This window comes from Euphorbia lathyris, chromosome 8 (assembly GCF_963576675.1).
Source record: "Euphorbia lathyris chromosome 8, ddEupLath1.1, whole genome shotgun sequence".
Classification (NCBI taxonomy): Eukaryota; Viridiplantae; Streptophyta; class Magnoliopsida; order Malpighiales; family Euphorbiaceae; genus Euphorbia; species Euphorbia lathyris.
The window spans coordinates 48,940,693-48,953,591 of record NC_088917.1 but is presented as its reverse complement, the minus strand read 5'-3'; the positions used below and the strand labels follow the sequence as shown (position 1 = coordinate 48,953,591).

The 12,899-nt window shown below is 33.6% G+C and overlaps 1 non-coding gene across 1 annotated transcript; it reads left to right on the top strand.

Moving 5' to 3' along the window:
* Positions 1-12,181: 12,181 nt before the first annotated feature.
* Positions 12,182-12,288, top strand: LOC136204929 (small nucleolar RNA R71). Its single transcript, XR_010675741.1, has one exon. It is a non-coding gene; the product is annotated as a small nucleolar RNA R71 (small nucleolar RNA).
* The last annotated feature ends 611 nt before the right edge of the window (positions 12,289-12,899 follow it).

The following is a 12,899-nucleotide window of genomic DNA, read 5'->3' as shown; positions in this document are numbered from 1 at the left end:
TCATGTTCCATGGAAAAAATTGGATACGGGAATATAATATGTGAAATTATTTTAGGAACCAAACACATTATTTCGGTTCCATGGACTGATAAAGAACCATTCCGAGTTGGCCCACGATTTCTTTCTGCGGAAGAAAGACAGATCTTCATGCAATCAAAGATTGATCGTTATCCGGGCTATGCGTATCCCAATTCAAAGGGATGAGAATTTAGTTTAATTTGTTTTGTTCTGTTTGATTTTACATTGAGTGTATAGTTTGTACATAGGTTTGTTTTCATGTTTACATATGTATGTTCTTTGTGTTATTATGTATATGTGTTCTTCTAATTTTAATAAAACTATCAAGTTTGATTCTTTGATTCTTTTTGCTTAAATATACGTTAACCATACAAGTTATATGAATACATCTGAATCTAAGTTTGAATAAAACAGTATAACTTTTAACATGAATCTGTAATTATTTTTAATGAATTTGTATTCATTTCAGAACTGTTTCTGAACATCTGACTTTTCATATATATTACATACTAATACGGTATAATCATTAATAAACTATTAAACAAATTCATGAACATTCATTTTATATGATAAATTCTAAGTTTTGTTCTGTACTTATGTTTTTCAATTTTGATAGCATATCAATTTTGATTCTTTGGTTATTTTTTATTAGTATATATTAACTATGCAAGTTATTAGAATGAATCTGTATATAATATTAAAATGAAACAATATAACCTTCAAACATGAATGTGTTTATGATGTTAAAATAAATCTGTCTATCATTTCATTAATCTGAAGCATTCAGATTTGCCTATACGTTCTTTGTCCATTTCTGTTCTTGTTCATTTGTGAATAAGTGATTAATAATTTGATTTGTTTAATTTTCATTTGTTTGTTTTTGTATATAGGATCGTTTTTAATTTTTCTAGTACATATGTTTTTCTTCATTTATGTACACATGTGTTATGTAATAAGAATTCATATTCATTTCATACTTTAATCTTATGTTCTGGTTTATGTCTGTTAAAATTTATACACTATTAGCAAATGAATCTGTTCATATATATCTTCAATGCTAATAAGTTATAATCAATATTAACTATTGAACATGATAGTGAATTTTCATTTTAAATTAAATCGTCAAGTTTACTTTTTAGTTTTTGATTCATTTATGTTAACATTGCTAATTATTAACATGTATCAGTGCATATATCTTTTCATATGAATCTGTATGAAATTTAAATCATCTGTTTAAGTTTCAATGTTTAAGTTTTACCATGAATTGGTGACTAATTGAACTTCCGTTAATGTACATTTATTTTTACCTCTTAGAAGATTAATTTCGATTCAAATGCTTATTCATTCAACTTATGTGAATTAATGAAACATTGATTCTACATTAACTCTGTTTAAGGCATTTATTTGTTTCCTTATTCCAATTTCCTAAGGATAAACCTTTGGTTTACCTTGAATTTAATGTTTTAATTTGTGTTTTTAAGTTTCAGGTATACCTTTACTTCATTATAGGACACATTTACCCAGAAAATTGCACAAACAGAGTTTTTACGCACATTTTGTCGCTGCCAGGTGCAGATTCTCGGCCGAGAATTGTTAATTCTCGACAACTTCAGCGAAGATATGTAATTTTTCAGTGAGAATTTCTCTCTGAAAATGACGAGTCGCGATCGAGAATCTGGATTCTCGGTCGCGACACGCGCCCTGTAGGACGAGTATAGGCACAAATTTATCCAATTTTGCAACCTTTTCCTAGTTTTACATTAACTCCTAAACACCTAAATTCATACCTATATATACCTATTGTTGAAACACCTTTCCACAGGATTTTGATTTGACAAAATTATTTAAGTACAATTAAATATTCTATAACACACTAAGTTTAAATGCTTTGATTTATTGTTACTAATGTGTGTGTTCAATGTTGAGTTTATAATTGTTACAAGACATAAAGATCATAAGGCCCAAGCCCTATATGAAAGTCAAAGCCCAAGTTAAACAAGGCCAAGATCACTCAGCCCGCGTATTACAAAACGCTGCCGTTGAGTATTGAAACGCAGCTCAGCAATGAAGGATCCAGAAGATCCACGTAGATAACTTCGGTAAGAAGCTGCTGAGCTGTCTCGACAAAACGTACAAGACAGCCGCTGACCACAAAGCAACTTCCAGACCAAGTATTTCCTCTTTTGGTAAAGAACAGAAGACGCAGGAAGCTGTCTGTTTGACATTACCAGATTTGGAGGAACATACTGCCACACTGACCGAAGAACAGAAGATGCCAGAATCTGATTGGCTAAGAGAACTGCTGAACAGACTGAGTGAAAACGACATGAAGCCGTTTCCCTCCAATGGTTATTTCGAAATTCGAAATAACCAGAAGCTCTCACAGCTCTCTATAAATAGAGCATTCAGAATCCTTATTCAACACAGAACTTTGAGCAAAAGCCGTTACGCTGACCAAACGTATACAAAAGTTCTGCATCCAAAAGCAAAGCAAATCTTACACGACAATTTTCACATCTGTGTAAAAGTCTAGAGTGATTGATCCTCAATCATCTAAGGTGTTCTAGCAATTGTTGTTTAGGGCAAATCTTAATCATTTCTAGAATTAGAAAGGAGAAGCTGAGTACTCGGTTTTAGTACTTAGTGAATTAGAGTAGAAGTGAGTAGAGGTATAGAGGAAGGTACTCTTGTTATACCCAGCTTCTGATTTGTAAAGGGTTTTTGAGTCTCTACCTTTAAAGAGCTCAGTAGTGAATTGGAAATCTCGGAACGTGTTCCGGGGACAGGACGTAGGCTTAGAAGAAGCCGAACCTGGATAACTCCGCTGAGTGAAGTATCTCTAACCCTTAACTCCTTAATACATTGCTTGCTTAAAACAAACTAAAACTGACCAAGTAAAAGAGGTCAAGCTGAGTTGTGCGCTGCAAACGACTTAGTTCAGGAATAGACTCTAAGTGCTATTTCCTGACTTAAGCAACGAAACTGACCTAGTCACCAGTTGACTAAGCCAGTGTCTTGCTGATTGCTCAGTGCCGCTGTCATATACTTTCTTCTTAAGAAAAAGAAGTTTGCCCTAATTATTTAAAAAGGGTAAAATAGTTCCTAACCCCCCCTTGGAACTATCTTTGCAACCTTACAAGGGACCAACACCTATCCCTTACACAAACCTTACATCACCTCCTATTTTTCCCAATTACACAATCCAAACTCTTCCGAGTACAATTAATTCCACACCATGCCTAAACATAAGAAGGTTACTCATCAGGTTTCCTCTACCTCCATTCAGCATTATTTCAGATGGGGTTGGGCACGTGGTACAAGCACTATTATGGACATAGTGCGTAGTGAAACAGACATTATTGACTTTTTGGTTACTCTTTCCTATGCTAAAAAGGAATGAGAGGATTACATTTAGGGATTTAGGTTAATTTTATGAAGTTGGGGATGACGAGATGAGTGTATGGTTTGGATATCATACAAAATAATTTATTGTTAAGCCCATCGATTTTCAAACTACTCCAGTTTTGACATAGTTTGCCTAGATTTGATAAGTTTATAAAGATCAGGATTCGAAGTCCGACTTTGTTTGTTCATTTTTGGATTACATCTTCTAGGATTTCGTGGTAGATTAAATTGGATTACCTTTTGACAATTGAGTCCATGTTTCCGTTTCAACCAATAAGCACGTTACTATGTGTACTTTGATTACGGGTCTTGTTTTGGATGCTATGAGTATTTTGGACTGGTTTTCCATCAGTTACTCCTACTTATTTTCCGATGTTGGAATTCCAAGTTCACATGGTAATGGTATTCAAGGGGATGGTAATAAGCAGACACATTTTGGTGGGGGTGACGATATGCATTAACAAGCACAATGTTGATGAAGAGCACAATGTTGATGCTCACGTTACTTTGCACCCAATTTTGAACCAAATGCATGCACACAACCGGCGAATGAATTTGTGGTTCCATGCTATTATGGAGAATAATCAAGCGATGAGTTCACGATTAAACGCAGTGGATGCACATATCCATACTTTGAGGAGAGATCACACGTCAACATGACGCCAGTTATTATCAATGTTTCCGTCGTCCAAACGTAGTGACCGCACCATCTCCACCGGGTTCCCTTTACAAGAATAGGTTTTATCTTATCTTTTCTCCACTCATTTATTCTCTTCTGTTATTTTTGATTAAATTTGGTACAATTTCAATTTCTATTTATGTTGGATACAATCCATTTCATATTTATCTATTTCGTACAATTTTGCTTTATTTCGTACAAATTTTTCGTATTTTATCAATTTTTGCACCAATGAGGACATGGTCCAATTTAAGTTTGGGAGGAGATATTGCATATATCATTTTATTTTTAGTACCGATAAATGCAACAAATAAATTTTTAAGCAACATTTAGAAATACAACACTTGTTTTATGCAAATGCAACATATATTGCAACACAATTTATTTTAACATTATTTTTATAAACCATATATTTTCATATGTTTAAAATATTTTACTTATGATTATTTTTAGGTTATCATTATCGTTAGAAATAATATTTCTATACAGGCAACATTATTTTTTTTCATATTTTTCACAAATCTCTGATACGATTTTAAGTAAAATTGTCTCGAGTGAATGTATTTAAGTAAAAAAATTCTTTATTTTTAATCTCTATTTTATATCATGAAATTCATGATACAATAAATCTTATTTTAAATTTTCAATTAGGTTTTTAGACATTAAATTGAACTAACAATTTTAGCTCGGTTTGATTTCGTCTTACATTAACACCATTTGAAGTTTTTAAGGAAACTTTAGTCATAATACATGTCGAATTTTTAGTCAATATAGGATGAATGTGCTATCTTTCTTTTTCCCAATTTACAATTTTAAATTCATATTAATTAATCAATTAGTTGAATTCTTAACTTTTGGCCACGATTGAGACCAACCTTATCACAATCGAGGTATGAAAGGGAAGAAAAGTAAGTATCGTTTACTTTTGGCCACGATTGCGACCACCCTTATCACAATCGAGGTATGGAAGGAACGTTAAAAGCAAAAAATAAGCGTGTTTAAGTTTAAAGTAATGATTGCGTCCACCCATGGCATCGTCGGTACCTCTTAAGCAAACACAAAGCAATAAAATACGTATAAAGTTACGATCAAGACCACCCTTATCTCGAGCGTAACTAAGCAAAAAAAAATTAACCTAAGTACTTATTTAAAAATAATATATCTCATATATTAGTTTAGGTTTGGGAAAGGAAATTTGGTGCTTTGAAATGCCTTGAGACGAAAGACTCAATAACATGCGTGCTTATATCGTCCCGAATACTTCAATTCAAAATTGAAAATACAAGACGAATGATATATCGCCTTTATACTAAGTTAGTTTGATGTTTTGCGTATAAATTTATCATGCGAAGCTAGTCTTTTCGGCTTAACTAATTCAAAAGGTAATACAAAGATATATGTTTTATTTTCATAAAGAGATTAGTTAAAGAATAAAATCAGTGAAATTTTGCTCGGGACTAGCAAAAGATTAAGTGTGGAGATTTGTTAAGCCCAAAATATATCTAAAATATCATTAATATTTACATCAGTTTTGCTATGAATTCGTGTTGTTTACATCTATTTAGAATACTTTTACGTTCGAATATGTTTCTTTCATGCAAGGTACCTAAATATTTGGTAAAATCCAAATAGGAACTAAAAGAGGTCAAAAACGAAGGAAAACCCTAAGTTAGGAGCTAAAAGACGAAGAAATCAGCACACCGATACGAGGAAGACAAGAACGAAGTCAGAAACGGAAGAAAAATTCATATTCTCGGTTGAGAATCCAAATTCTCGATAGAGAATTTATGGGCCGCGACCGAGAATCCCAAATTCTCGGTCGCGACACGCTAAAGTCCGGCGCCTCTCTCTTTCGTTCAAAGGCTGAAAAATCAGTTCCTCATTCTCGGCCGAGAATTAATTATTCTCGGTAAGATCAGAAATTCTGCAAGCACAACAAACACATGTTTGAAATCCAAGAAACGCGTTAGTTCGGGTGGATAGAAACGACTCTTCACAGCGGACACGACTCTCCACAACGGACACGACACTTCAATCACGACTCTTCAACATCTATAAATAAAGAGTTGATTTGAGAGTTGAAAAAATATAATGAGAGAGTTAGATTTTAAGATTAGTGCAAGAGTTATGCAAAAACTCTGACTCAGAAATGAGTCAGAGATTAGAGTTCATTTCTGTAAAAAGCAATATCATGTACACACATTATTTATTCAATAATAACAAACACAGTAGCGTTTAGATTTGTTCATATTAGTTACATTTTGGTAGTAGATAGACCAGTCTCTATTCCGAAGATTCAACGAGAAGATTGAGTAGAGAATCCTTCCCTGAGCCTGACAAACTCTAACGAAACCCAAGGAAAGGATTGACAACCCGTTCACTTGCACGCCGTCGAATGTTTTCATGCTCCTTGTTCTCTGTAAACCTGTATCAATTTATATTTCATCTAATAAAGTCCATTCTATTCGATAGATTTTCATGCAGCACTTTGGTAAAGGATCCGAAGTGGATTGTCGGTGTTTTCATTAAAACGTAGTTTAATTCAAAATCTTTACAAGGAAACTTTGTTGAACACTTAGAAAAATTATTATCTCGGTAGAGTTTTAATTTGGTTAAGGTAACGATCTAACCCGGCCGTAGGAGGATTGACTACAGTTCAAAGCCTAAAAATTAGAGGTTCCGTCATTTATTTCATCGTTATAATTTATACAAAGTTTAAAGTAGTTTTCTTTGCTTAATGCAAATGAATACATTTGTTTACTTTTCTAAAGAACTAAACAATCCTGTTTTGTAAATTCATTCCTAAATCAGAAGTATTTTCTAAACATCTTCATACTCTAATCTAATTCTCATTCTAGCAATTTCAAAACCGAATCCGATTTAACGATTTTCCTTATTATAAATCTTAAAAGTATATTTAACCATTTCAAAATAAGTTTTTGTTAAAAAACGTTCCCTGTGGGATCAATATCTTTTATTACTACAAGCGTATACCGTGCACTTGCAGAAATCGCTCAACAAACTCCTTCTTGAAATATCCCATGTCATTTCAGTTTTAATTCTTGTCCTTTTTATAGATCTCCACCATTTTAAAGCTTCAATAGTGAAAAGATTAGCAACATATTTGACCATTGAGTCTGGTCGACATTCTGTGTTCTCAAGTAAATCTTCAATCTTGGCCCACCATTTATCAGCTATATCAGGATCTGTACTACCCTCAAACTCTGTAGCACCCACCTTTTTAAGCCTCTCAATTTTTTTTATCAAAGACTGGCGCATCTTGACGAGCTTGAACATATGGTTGAGGCTGACCTTGAGCCAAATAGATTCCCATCATCTGTTCAAACTGGTTGTAACCCTGAGGGTAACCTGCATGTCCTGAACCTCCTATATGTTCTAAGCCTCCAGACACATGAACATGACCAACTGAACCATGACTAGACACATTACCGGCTTGTCCATTCTCACCATCAAACTCCATAACCCTACATGAAACATGACCATGTCAACATGCTTTAGAATAAGAAAACATGATTATGTGGTCTTAACCTAGGAATCCAAAACAAGTCATACACATACCTAATCCCTAGGAAGTAGACCTGCTCTAATACCACTAAATGTAACCCCCTCACTAGGATCACATGATATCTCACACAACATTAGTTACAGACATGCTTTTTAGTCTTAATCATATAAACTTCAATCTCATATAAACTTTACATATTATATATAAGAGAAAGCATTTACAATTTACAAAACATGTTAAAGTCATTATCCTACATATAGGATTTACAAAACAAAAGTACATCACAATACTCCAAAATGCCTAGACGAGAATGGACTCACACTACCGGTGCGACCTTAAGCAAGAAGAACTCCACCTAACCTGTAAAATCTGTTGGCAATGGGTGAGCTGCCTACTCAATAAACATATTACGTATATATGTTTACAAAAGTAATGTAAAGAACACAAATCGAAATATGTCATCAATACCAAGTTAGAATTTTCAATAGAAATATATTCACTTGTTTCACTTATTATAGTAATACTTATTTTAGTAAGTAAGGCCTTGCTATACTTAGACAATATATATAAAATGGTCCTTGGGCCTAATCTGTATCCCGTATCACTAAATTCGGAATACAATCATCTGTGCTACGGAGGAGTAAAACTCAACTCACGTACTCATATATCTCAACACATGTGCTGCCGACTCACAATATTCGGATAACACTCTCAACTAGGACCATTTCACATATCCATCTAAGTAAGCTCATATTCATTTCTTATCCAACCATTATCCAGTTCAAATATGTTCACAAGGCTTAACATGCCACATTTGTACTCATAACACTGCAACATACTCAATCATATCACTTTCTTATCTATCATAACATATCACAAACACTAAAAAATTATTCACATCATTCACATCAAATTCAACCACATCTCACACTCAACAAGTCACAAGCCATAATACATTCATACACATATATAAGCAATATGCTTACCATCGCACTCGGTTCGATAACTCAATTAACTCTCACTAATCAATCGTTACATCTCACTAATCGCCTACTAATCGCATGGTAATTGCATTATGCATATGAAACTTTCAATGACAATGAGATGAATCTAAAATGTATGTATTCAATCATGAAAACATATATGAATGTGGGAAGGCTCATATGTTAGGGTTTTGGGGATGTTACAATCCGAATACCATGGTGCTATTGGGCTCTTTACTTGCACGAGATATTCATGAGGGAAATCATCTCGTATGCCTACAGTCTCACCAATGGGACCATTTTCATCTTCAAGTCTAGATAGATGATCAGTAACTAGATTTTCAACTCCCTTTTTTATCTTTAAGTTCAATATCAAACTCTTGCAACAATAGGACCCACCTAATAATACGCGGTTTTGCATATTTCTTAGCAAACAAATACCTCAAAGCAGCATGATCGGTGTAAATGATGACTTTAGACCTAACAAGTATGATCTAAACTTATCATATGCAAAAACTACCGCTAGCATTTCCTTTTCAGTTGTTGTATAATTTAATTGAGCACCAGATAAAGTATGACTTGCATAATATATGACATGAAGTTTTTTATCTTTCCTTTGACCTAATACACATCCTACGGCTAAATCACTTGCATCACATATTATTTCAAAAGGTAAATCCCAATCTGGCTTAGCAATTATGGGTGCACTAACTAAAGCAGTTTTCAATGTATTAAAGGCTTGCAAACAATCCTTGTTAAAGTCAAAAGGAGCATCTTTCATAAGTAAATTAGTAAGTGGCTTGGCAATTACAGAAAAATTCTTTGTAAACCTTCTATAAAAACATGTGTGTCCTAAAAATGACCTTACTCCCTTAACCGTGGTTGGTGGGGGTAAATTTTCAATCACTGAAGTCTTTGCTTTATCCACTTCTAATCCTTTTTCAGAAATTTTATGTCCTAAAACTATTCATTCATCTACCAGGAAATGACATTTTTCCCAATTAAGTACTAGGTTAGTCTCTTCACATCTAGACAACACTTTATCTAAGTTTTGTAAACATGCATCAAAAGAATCACCATATAAGTCATCCATGAATACTTCCATGATATCTTCAATAAAATCATTAAAAATAGCAGTCATACAACGTTGAAAAGTTGCAGCTGCATTACATAGACCAAAGGGCATTCTTCTATAAGCAAAAGTTCCATAGGGACATGTGAAGGTGGTTTTATCTTGGTCATCTGGGTAAATATAGATTTGGAAAAATCTAGAATACCCATCTAGGAAACAATAAAATGCATACCCGACTATCCTTTCAATCATTTGATCAATGAAAGGAATAGGAAAATGATCTTTCGTAGTTACCGTATTTAGGTTCCTATAATCTATACAAACCCTCCAACCTGTGGTGGTTCATGTAGGTATTAACTATTCTTCATCATTTCTAATTACGGTCATACCTCATTTCTTAGGTACACAATGGATCAGACTAACCCATTCACTATCCGAAATTGGATAGATAATCCTGTTATCCAAAAGTTTTGTATCTCATTTTTTTACTACTTCTTTCATGTTAGGATTTAAACGTCTTTGCCTATCCGCTTTAGGAGGTTTTCCTTCTTCTAAGTGTATCCTATGCATTACAATGCTAGGATAAATTTCCTTAAGGTCTGAAATTTGCCAACCTATACTTCCTATCCTATTTCTAGCAATTTCTTTTAAACTTATCTTTTGTTCCTTAGTTAATTTGTTATAGATAATCATAGGTAGAGTATTGCCTTCACCTAGAAAAGCGTATCTCAAATGGCTGGGCAATTCTTTTAACTCTAATTTAGGTGGTTTTAAAACTGAGGGTGGTATTGGTCCATCATCACGAATCAAAGGCTCTGGAGCCTTATCTTCCATTTCTTCTTCAATTATGGGTTCTATAACATTTTCCTCTTTAACCATATCACTAACACATTCATCAACCAAATCAAGTTTCATACAAACAAACTCTTCCATAGGATATTTCATAGCTCTATTCATATTAAGCTCAATTTTCATCCTCACTGATTCTCAAAATTACATTTCCTTCGGATACATCAACTAACGCACGTCCCGTATTCATAAACGGTCTACCAAAAATTAATGGACAATTAACATCATATGCAAAGTCGAGTATCACAAAGTCGGTAGGAAAAATAAATTTATCGACTTTTACTAAAACATCTTCAATTATACCATATGGCTTTTTAGTGCGTTTAATGTCTTCTTCTAGACCTAACTTTTTAAATATAGACAATGGCATTAAGTTAATGCTTGCACCTAAGTCACAAAGACAACTTGAGAATTCAATATCTCCCAATTTACAAGGAATGGTGAAACATCCTGGGTCTTTTAACTTAGTGGGCAAATGACTCGACACAATTGAACTAAATCTTCAGTCAAAGCTATAGATGAAATACCTTCCCAACTTATTTTCTTAGATATCAAATCCTTCAAAAACTTACCATAGTTAGGAATTTGAGTTATTGCATCATAAATGTTAAGTTAATATGCAAATTCTTAAGTTTATCTAGAAATGTTAAAAGTTGTTTACCATAGTCCTTGTTTCTGACTTTTTGAGGAAAAGGAGGTTTTGGTTGAAATGCACTTGCATTAGCTTCTTTGGGTGAACTCTTTGAATTTTCATTCACTTCTTTGGACTTTGTCATCAAATCTTTTTCCTGCAAAATGTTAGTAACATTTTTGGGCATTTCCGGACCTAAATAATGTTTTCCCGATCTAAGAGTTATAACCTTAACTTGCTCTTTAGGATTTTCTTCCGTATGGCTAGGAAGGCTACCCTCCTTGCGGGATGGAATTGACTTGGAAATTTGTCCAATTTGTACTTCCAAATTATGGATGCTAGATGAGAGGTTTTTAAACAATTGATCAAACTTATCTTCAATACGTTTAAAATTTCCATCATGATTATTCATCTTACCACCAATAACATCAATAAATTTATCAATTTTAGAAGAAAGTGTGCCAATAGAATCTCTTGATTGATTTTGATAATTATTAGTTCTATCTTGATTGGCATTAGTATTATTATTCTCTTTCCTATTAAAATTCGGATTATTTCTCTATCCGGGATTATAGGTGTTCGAATATGGGTTATTGATTCGATTCTGTCCTTAGACAAAATTTACTTGTTCATCCTCATCCGCACCATTATAATCAATTTCATTTTGGATGGGGTTTCCGTTAACATCACACGGTGTTACAAGCTTATCTATTTTATGCGATAGTGCAGAAATTGTGCTTGTAGCATGTGCAGAAATTGTGCTTGTAGCATCGCTATAGGGTCAAGATTAATTATACTTTTAACATATGATGAAGTTGAGGATGATGGTTTTGGAGTAACTGGTGTATGTACACGCTCTGCAGGCCACATGCTATTGTTTATAGCCATTTCCTTTAAAAGTTCTTTTGCTTCAGCATATGTCTTCTTCATAAATAAACCTCCCGAAATAGCATCTAGTGAACCCCTTGTGGTAGGATTAATACCATTGTAAAAGGTTTGCATTAAAAATTTATCGGGTAAATGATGGTGTGGGCATAAACGTTGAAGCTCTTTGAAGCGTTCCCATACTTCATACAAGGTTTCATTTTCATTTTGTGTAAATGATGTAATCTATTTAATGATTTTTGCTGTTTTAGCTAGGGGAAAATATTTGGATAAAAATGCTTGGGCTAATTGGTTCCAAGTTTAGATTGTTCTGGCCAGCATAGAATTCAACCAAACCTTAGCCATGTCCTTCAATGTGAAAGGAAAAAGGTGAAGTCTGACTGCTTCGGCAGAAACGTCTGTAATTTTAAAGGTGTCACAAATCTCAAGAAAGTTAGTCAAATGGGCATTTGGATTTTCGTTAGGGCATAAACCACAAGTCTAGGGCGTTCTCCAACCATTTCTACTACTTGTGGCTTTTGATTTTGTGTCTCTTTATTCTTATTCTTTTTATTATTCTTATTTTTCTTTAGCGTCTTCTCAATTTCAGGATCAAGTAATTCTGGTTGAATGCCCGAACTTCTAGTACTGCGCATGAACATAAATTACGCGCATGAACTGAAACTACCTTCAAAAAAATTGAAAAATAAAATTTGTAAGTATATATAAAATATAATATAAATATAAGTATCTATAAACCAAGATTCGGAATAAAATATAAAAATAAATTTTTTTTAAAACCAAAACCGTTCCCCGGCAACGGTGTCAAAAACTTGTTGTGCGATTTCCGCAAGTGCATGATATCGCCTGTA